A 7688-nucleotide genomic window follows, 5' to 3' on the forward strand; every position below is an offset into this window, starting at 1 on the left:
GCACTGTAAGGATCCTCAGAGGTCAAAATGGAGGGGCGTCACCTCCTAGGAAGTGGTGCCACCCACCCACAGGCCTCTTCACTAGAATTGGTCTTGGCTAAGAGATGCACATGCACACATGGGAGGTCCCTGAGATAAACCAAATTCAGACTCAGAACTACACAAAGCAAGGTGACTGGCCAAAGGAAACCCAGAAGAATTGCCCCATAAAAGTGATTCAAATGACCATGAGGGCACAACACTCTCTCTGAGCCCACCTGTGTGCCTATTTACACGTACTCTCTTTCCTCCTGGCAAACACTTTACTTGTTTCACTACTTTCCATCTTTATGTGGAAATTCATTCCTGCACAGCTGATGGGCCAGGTCTTTGTCACTGGCCACTGATCCCTTGTGGTCTCATGGTTAGGATCTGTGGTCTCACTGCCACAGCCTGGCTTTAATCTCTAGCTGGGAACCAAAATCCTGCTTCAAGCCGCTGCAGGCCGAGGCCACCCAAGATCAGCCAGAATGCAGTCAATCTCCTTACTTGCATGGTTTTTTCTGTGACACGTTCCTTAATTCCACCTTAAAGAAGCTTCACCGTCACCAGACCTAAACCTGTCATCCAGGCAGACAGAGTAATACCCACCGTGCACAGTGTCTTCTGGGTAAACCTCCCCAAAGACATAGATACCTTTCCATTTTTAATACCCAAACTTCATAGACATATGCATTTCTCAATATAACATTCCAGCCAACATGTACATACACAAATCTTCTGCTTACATCTTAAACATAATACAGTATTTTAACAAAATGAAATGCAGGAAAAGCCTTTCATTCTAAATACTATTGATGTTTCCTCAGAGTGAGTCGTGGGTTGCATTGTGTCCTCTGAAAAAGATATATTGACATCCTAATCCCTGGTACTTGTGAATGTGACCTTATTTGGAAATAGGGTCTTTGAAGATATAATTAAAATGTAAGTAAAGATGAGGTCATAGTCAAGTAGTGTGGGCTCTTGATCCAATATGACTGGTATTCTTGTAAAAGGAGAAGAGACACAGAGTGCGACATGCACAGGGAGAATGCCATGTGACCACAGAGGCAGGGACTGGAATGACACATCGACAAGTCAAGGAGCACCAGGATTCCTGACAACATCAGAAGCTAAGACAGAGACATGGGACAGACTCTTTCCTAGAGCCTTCAGAAAGCACATGCTCCTGTCAACACCTTTGCTTTTGGGCTTGGGCCTCCAAATTGGTAAGAGAATAAATTTATTATTTTTTCAGCCATCCAGTTTATTGTACTTTGTTATGGCAGCCCCAGGAAACTAATGTAGAGTCCCTGTAAAAATTTTTGCAGACTGTGAAATTGAGGGTTCACAAAAAGGATGAAGTACAGGACCATTGGCAGTGTTAAAACAGAAATTACACTGGACAAATTTAAACATAAGAAGAAGACTTTATCCAATGCTACTGCAATTGGAGGGAGAGGCCAGAACTGTCCGAACTCAGATCCATGGTAGCAGAGAGGTAGGGATTTTTAAGGGCTGGGGTGAGCTAGTAGAAAAGCACTGGAGGACATTTTAGGGAGGTCACAGGCCATCTGTGTTTGCTAATTGGCTTTATCCAAAGCAAAAATAATTTTCTCATATCTTCTCATATCTTTATGACAAGAGTTTTGTAACCTGGAGCAAGGAACCTTGAAGCTGGCGCCTATCCTCCTTCAGAAGCTATGAGATTGGGGTGCGTCTCCTTTGCTGATTATATTTCAAAGGGAGGGCTCCCAGGTTGTTGAGAAAGACTTTCCTGGGTTGTAAAACTGATAAGAGGCTGTTTAAAAGATTTACACCTGGAAGGGGCAGAGGAAAAACTTACAATTACAAGTCTTCTAAAGTGAAGGGAGCTCAGGGGCCTCAAGTCAGAAAGAAGACTGTTTAAGTTGTCAGGCTGAAGGGAATTTTAAAGCCATCTTGGTCAGTGGCCTTCGCTTGCACAAAGGCTGCTGTTTATTATCAACTGTATTAATTATTCAGTGATAAAGAAACAAAGTTTTAAGAGCTTGACACTTAACAAGATGATTTTCATTTTTAAACATTATGTATAGGTATATTACCACACTCTAGCAACCTGTTTAAAAACTTGGCTGAGGTCTTGGGGTTGACATAGTAACAATTTTTCTTACTTAAAATAAATGCAAATAGGCTCCAGATTAGCATTTTCATGCAGAACAACTAACTTTCAGTAACAGATTACTGATACACAGCAGGAGATAACTACATTTCTAAATTGTTTAATTTTTTTTAATTTTTATTTTTGGCACACGGGCTTAGTTGCTCCGTGGCATGTGGGATCTTCCTGGAGCTGGGATCGAACCCGTGACCTCTGCATTGTCAGGCGGATTCTTAACCACTGCGCCACCTAGGAAGCCCTAAATTGTTTAATTTTTTAAATAATTTTTTAAAATCATAGATCCAAATTTCTTTTTTTTCTGTTTTTTCTTTTTTTTCTTTTTTAAGGACTTTTATTGAGATATAATTGACATACAATAAACTGCATATATTTAAAGTGTACAATTTGATATCTTTTTTCTTATTAGTAATATATATATGGCAATCCCAATCTCCCAGTTCATCCCACCCCAACACCCCTTCCCCCCTTCATGTCCATATGCTTGTTCTCTACATCTGTGTCTCTATTCTGCCTTGTAAATTGGTTGATCTGTACCATCTTTCTAGATTCCGTATATATGTATTAATATATAATATGTGTTTTTCTCTTTCTGACTCACTTCACTCTGTATGACAGTCTCTAGGTCCATCCATGTCTCTAAAAATGTCCCAATTTCATTCCTTTTTATGACTGAGTAATCCATTTTATATATGTACCACATCTTCTTTATCCATTCATCTGTTGATGGACATTTAGGTTGCTTCCATGTCCTGGCTACTGTAAATAGTGCTGCAATGAACATTGGGGTGCATGAGTCTTTTGAATTATGGTGTTCTCTGGGTATATGCCCAGTAGTGGGATTGCTGGATTGTATGGTAATTCCATTTTTAGTTTTATAAGGAACCTCCATACTGTTCTCCATAGTGGCTGTATCAATTTACATTCCCACCAACACTGCAAGAGCATTCCCTTCTCTCCACACCCTCTCCAGCATTTGTTGTTTGTTGATTTTCTGATGATGCCCATTCTAACTGGTGTGAGGTGATACCTCATTGTAGTTTTGATTTGCATTTCTCTAATAATTAGTGATGTTGAGCAGCTTTTCATGTGCCTCTTGGCCATCTGTATGTCTTTGGAGAAATGCCTATTTAGGTCTTCTGCCCATTTTTTGATTGGATTGTTTATTTTTTTTGATATTGAGCTCCATTAACTGTTTATATATTTGGGGGATTAATCCTTTGTCTGCTGATTCATTTGCAAATATTTTCTCCCATTCTGAGGGTTGTCTTTTTGTCTTGTTTATACTTTCCTTTGCTGTGCAAAAGCTTTGAAGTTTCATTAGGTCCCACTTATTTATTTTTGTTTTTATTTCCATTACTCTAGGATGTGGGTCAAAAAAGATCTTGCTGTGATTTATGTCCAAGTGTGTTCTTCCTATTTCCTCTAGGAGTTTTATAGTGTCTGGCCTTACATTTAGGTCTTTAATCTATTTTGAGTTTATTTCTGTTTCATTCTTTTACATGTAGCTGTTTTCCCAGCACCACTTATTGAAGACACTGTCTTTTCTCCATTGTATACCCTTGCCTCCTTTGTCATAGATTAGTTGACCATAGTTTATCTCTGGGCTTTCTATCCTATTCCATTGATCTATATTCTTTTCTTTCCTTTCTTTTTTCTTTTTGGCTGTGTCACACGGCTTGTGGAATCTTAGTTCCCTGACTAGAGACTGAAACTGGGCTCTCAGCACCTAGAGCATTGTATCCTAACCACTGGACTGCCAGGGAATTCCCTCAAATTTCTTTTAAAGAACTACCTATCTGATAGGGTGATTTAGTGCAGACCCACCACATTCTGAATCCTAGAACAAGGCCATATTTAATGAGCTTTCTCTCTGAGTCTCCCCACACTCATCAAGATCCAAGACAGATGGGCCGTCAACTCAAAGACCAACCGCAGGACAACCGCACTGGCAAATTGCCTAGGAAGCTTGGAAGTGAATAACAAACATCTGTTCTAAAACCCACAACCCAGATCCAAGAAGAGGACAGCTGCTTGCCATAGTCCCTCTGCCCCAAGACAATGCTTTTAAATTGCCATTGGATACCAAGAACTAAAAAACAAACACAATAGAATAGAAAATAACAGAATGCATTGTGTGAGTCAGGCTAAGTGTTGATTTGGCCATGTACATGCCCTAGGTCATAATGTAAGGTGTGTTCCTTTGAGAACTCTTCTAGGAAATGCCCAGTAGTTACTTGAAGGGAAGGGGAAATAAGCCATACAAAATGTCATTGGTATCTACAGGCCAGAATTTGAGATCTAGTCCCATCTCCCTCAGTTCACCTACCAATCAATATTACTGGTAGTTCAAATCACTTGGGGAAATTTTGTCCCAAGCTTGGCATTGGAAGCCCAGAACTCATTGAATTACCACCCTACTCTTGCTTCTCTCATGTCGTGGCAAGCAGTCAAGTCTTTCACTCGCTTCTGGTAGACCATAAAGAATAATGTGGGCAGGTGTGAATGAAGAAAAATCATGTCAGCTCTTGTTTTGTACCTGAGCAGGACCCTATGGGGTCTTACAGGGACAGACCCCTCCCCCACATCCTCTGCTGTAGCTCCTCTCTGAAGTACCTAGATAATAGTATCTGATGCATATTTCCTGAGTTATTTTACAGATGCTAAAACCACCACCAAATGGAAGAAATTAACTACTTGATGACCATGAGCCCTCAGAACTATTGGTGCCTAAGGATTGATACCTCAACATCAACCAGAGAATTGTGCGTGAGGTGATCATATATCCTGTGACCACCCCCCCCACTTTCACCTGGCCTTTAAAATTGCTTTGCTGAAACCCTTTGGGGAGTTCAGGGTTTTAGAGCACGAGCCACTTGTCCTCTCTGTATTGGCATCTTTACAATAAATGCTCCATTTTCCTTCAGCACAACCAGGTGTCAGTAGATTGGCTTTAGTGTAAGTGGGTGAGCAGAGCAGAATTTGGCTCAGTGACAGTTTATCTAAATAAATATAGACAAAAATAATCCTGAGGGACTGTAGAGAATCTCTCAAATCAAGCTCAGTCACTTTTACAAATGGGAAAAAGTTAATCCCATTGATGTGAAGTTATTTACTTGAGGTCACATAGCAATTTAGCGATAGATTTAGTGTGAGAAACTTCATCTTTGTATTTTCAGACCAGGTTTCTTCCTGCTAACTCCTCACCCCCTGATGGAGAAGTATGTGAACAGCATGTAGGTGTGGATATGTTTTTATTGAATTTTATTCAAGGGTTTGCCCTCTGGACAGTCTAGAACACAGCAGGTGGTGGTGAGTGGAGCTGGCGTTCTTCTCCATTCTTCCTCAATTTACCTGAAGTCAAAGCATCTGGAGGCAAGACTCTGAGTCCAATTTGGCATCGCTCATCACACAGCAGTTGTCTAAGTGGGGCTGAGGATGGTGACTCCCAAGGGTGTTCTGAGCATCATGTTTCCATATCTGCAGCTTACTGATAACAGATGGAAATTTTATCTACAGTTTATTAAAATACCCAAAGATGGGACTTCCTAGGTGGCGCAGTGGTTAAGAATTGCCTGCCAACGCAGCAGACATGGGTTTGATCCCTGCCACAGGAAGATACCACATGCCACAGAGCAACTAAGCCCATGCGCCACAAATATTGAGCCTGCACTCTAGAGCCTGTGAGCCACAACTATTGAGCCCATGTGCTGCAACTACTGAAGCCCATGTGCCTAGAGCCCTTGCTCCACAATGAGAGGTCATCACAATGAGAAGCCCGTGCACCACAATGAAGAGTAGCCCCCGCTCGCCACAACTAGAGAAAGCCCATGTGCAGCAATGGAGACACAACACAGCCAACAAAATAAATAACGAAATAAATAAATTTAAAAAAACACTTCAGATTAAAAAAACAGTTTAAAAAAAAAAACTCAAAGATGAAACAAAACAAAAAAACTAAAAATACAAGTAGTTTGAAACAAATTTTCCATCATTTATAACTTAATAAGACAGGAAGAAGAAGGAGAAGGGGAAGAGGAGGAAGAAAAAGAGGAAGAAGAGGAGGAGAAAGGAGAAAGAGGAAGAGGAGGAGGAAGAGAAGAAGAGAATTTTCTTCCCCTGAATTCCAAGACAAAATCCTACAGTGTGAAAGTGTACACACGAATGCAAGTTCATGTACCTGATGCACCGTGAGCCTAAACAAACCAAAACATCAGAGTTGGGAGCAGAGAAAGGTTTATTGCAGGGCCATGCAAGGAGATGGGTGGCTCCTGCCCCAAAACCCTGAACTCCCAGGAGTGTTTCAGAAAAGCATCTTTAAAGGCAAGGTGAGGGAGGGGTGAGGTTGATTGTTGCAAACTTCTTGGTGCAGGAATTCTTTGCTGTTGCAGCTATCCAGGTATTTCTGTATGAACGGACTCTTAAACGTCAGAGCCCTGAGAATAGGCTGTCCTGTATATTTCAGGCTATAGGCAACATTTTTAACTGGAAGCAAAAGCAATAGAATATAAATGTTAAAGTAAAAGAAACAGATCTAATACGAAGGCAGATTTGTTCTTTCCTACTACAAAAGGTCTAGTGGAAAATCTAGAAAAGTTTCTACCATTTTCATCATAATTCATTCATCATGGGTCAGTGAATATGATCTTAATTCATTGTATTATTATTATTAATTGTGAAAGGATTCCCACCACCAAGTCAACTAACACATTCATCACCTCACATATATTTTTTATGATTTTAAGGTATTTTATTTATTTATTTATTTATTTATTTATTTATTTTTATAGTTGATTTATAATGTGTTAGTTTCAGGTGTAGAGCAAAGTGATTCAGTTGTGTATATGTACATGTATCTCTCTCAGATCATTTTCCATTATAGGCTATTACCAAATATTGAACATAGTTACCTGTGCTATACAGTAGGTCCTTGTGGTGTGTATCTATTAATCCCAAACTCCTAATTTCTCTCTCCCCCCAACTCTCTCTTTTGATAACCATACGTTTGTTTTCTATGTCTGAGTCTATTTCTGTTTTGTAAATTAGTTTCTTTTGTATTATTTTTTTATGTTCCCCATATAAGTGATATCACATGATTTTTGTCTTTTTCTGTCTGGCTTACTTCACTTAATATAACAATCTTTAGGTCCATCCATGTTGCTTCAAATGGCATTATTTCATTCTTTTTTATGGCTAACATTCTACTGTGTATATATATGTCTTCTTTATCCATTCATCTGTCAACACTTAGCTTGCTTCCATGTCTTGGCTATGGTAAATAATGCTGCTATGAACATTAAGCTGCATGTGTCTTTAAAAATTAGAGTTTCGTCTTTTCCAGATATATGCCCAGTAGCAGGATTGCTGGATTATAGGTGAAACTCTATTTTTAGTTTTTTGAGGAAATTTTATACTGTTCTCCATAGTGGCTACACCAATTTACATACGATTGTGTAGGAGGGTTCCCTTTTCTTTATACCCTCTTCAGGTATCTTTTCATGTGCTGGTTGGC

Source organism: Hippopotamus amphibius, chromosome 12, assembly GCF_030028045.1.
Source record: "Hippopotamus amphibius kiboko isolate mHipAmp2 chromosome 12, mHipAmp2.hap2, whole genome shotgun sequence".
Lineage (NCBI taxonomy): Eukaryota > Metazoa > Chordata > Mammalia > Artiodactyla > Hippopotamidae > Hippopotamus > Hippopotamus amphibius.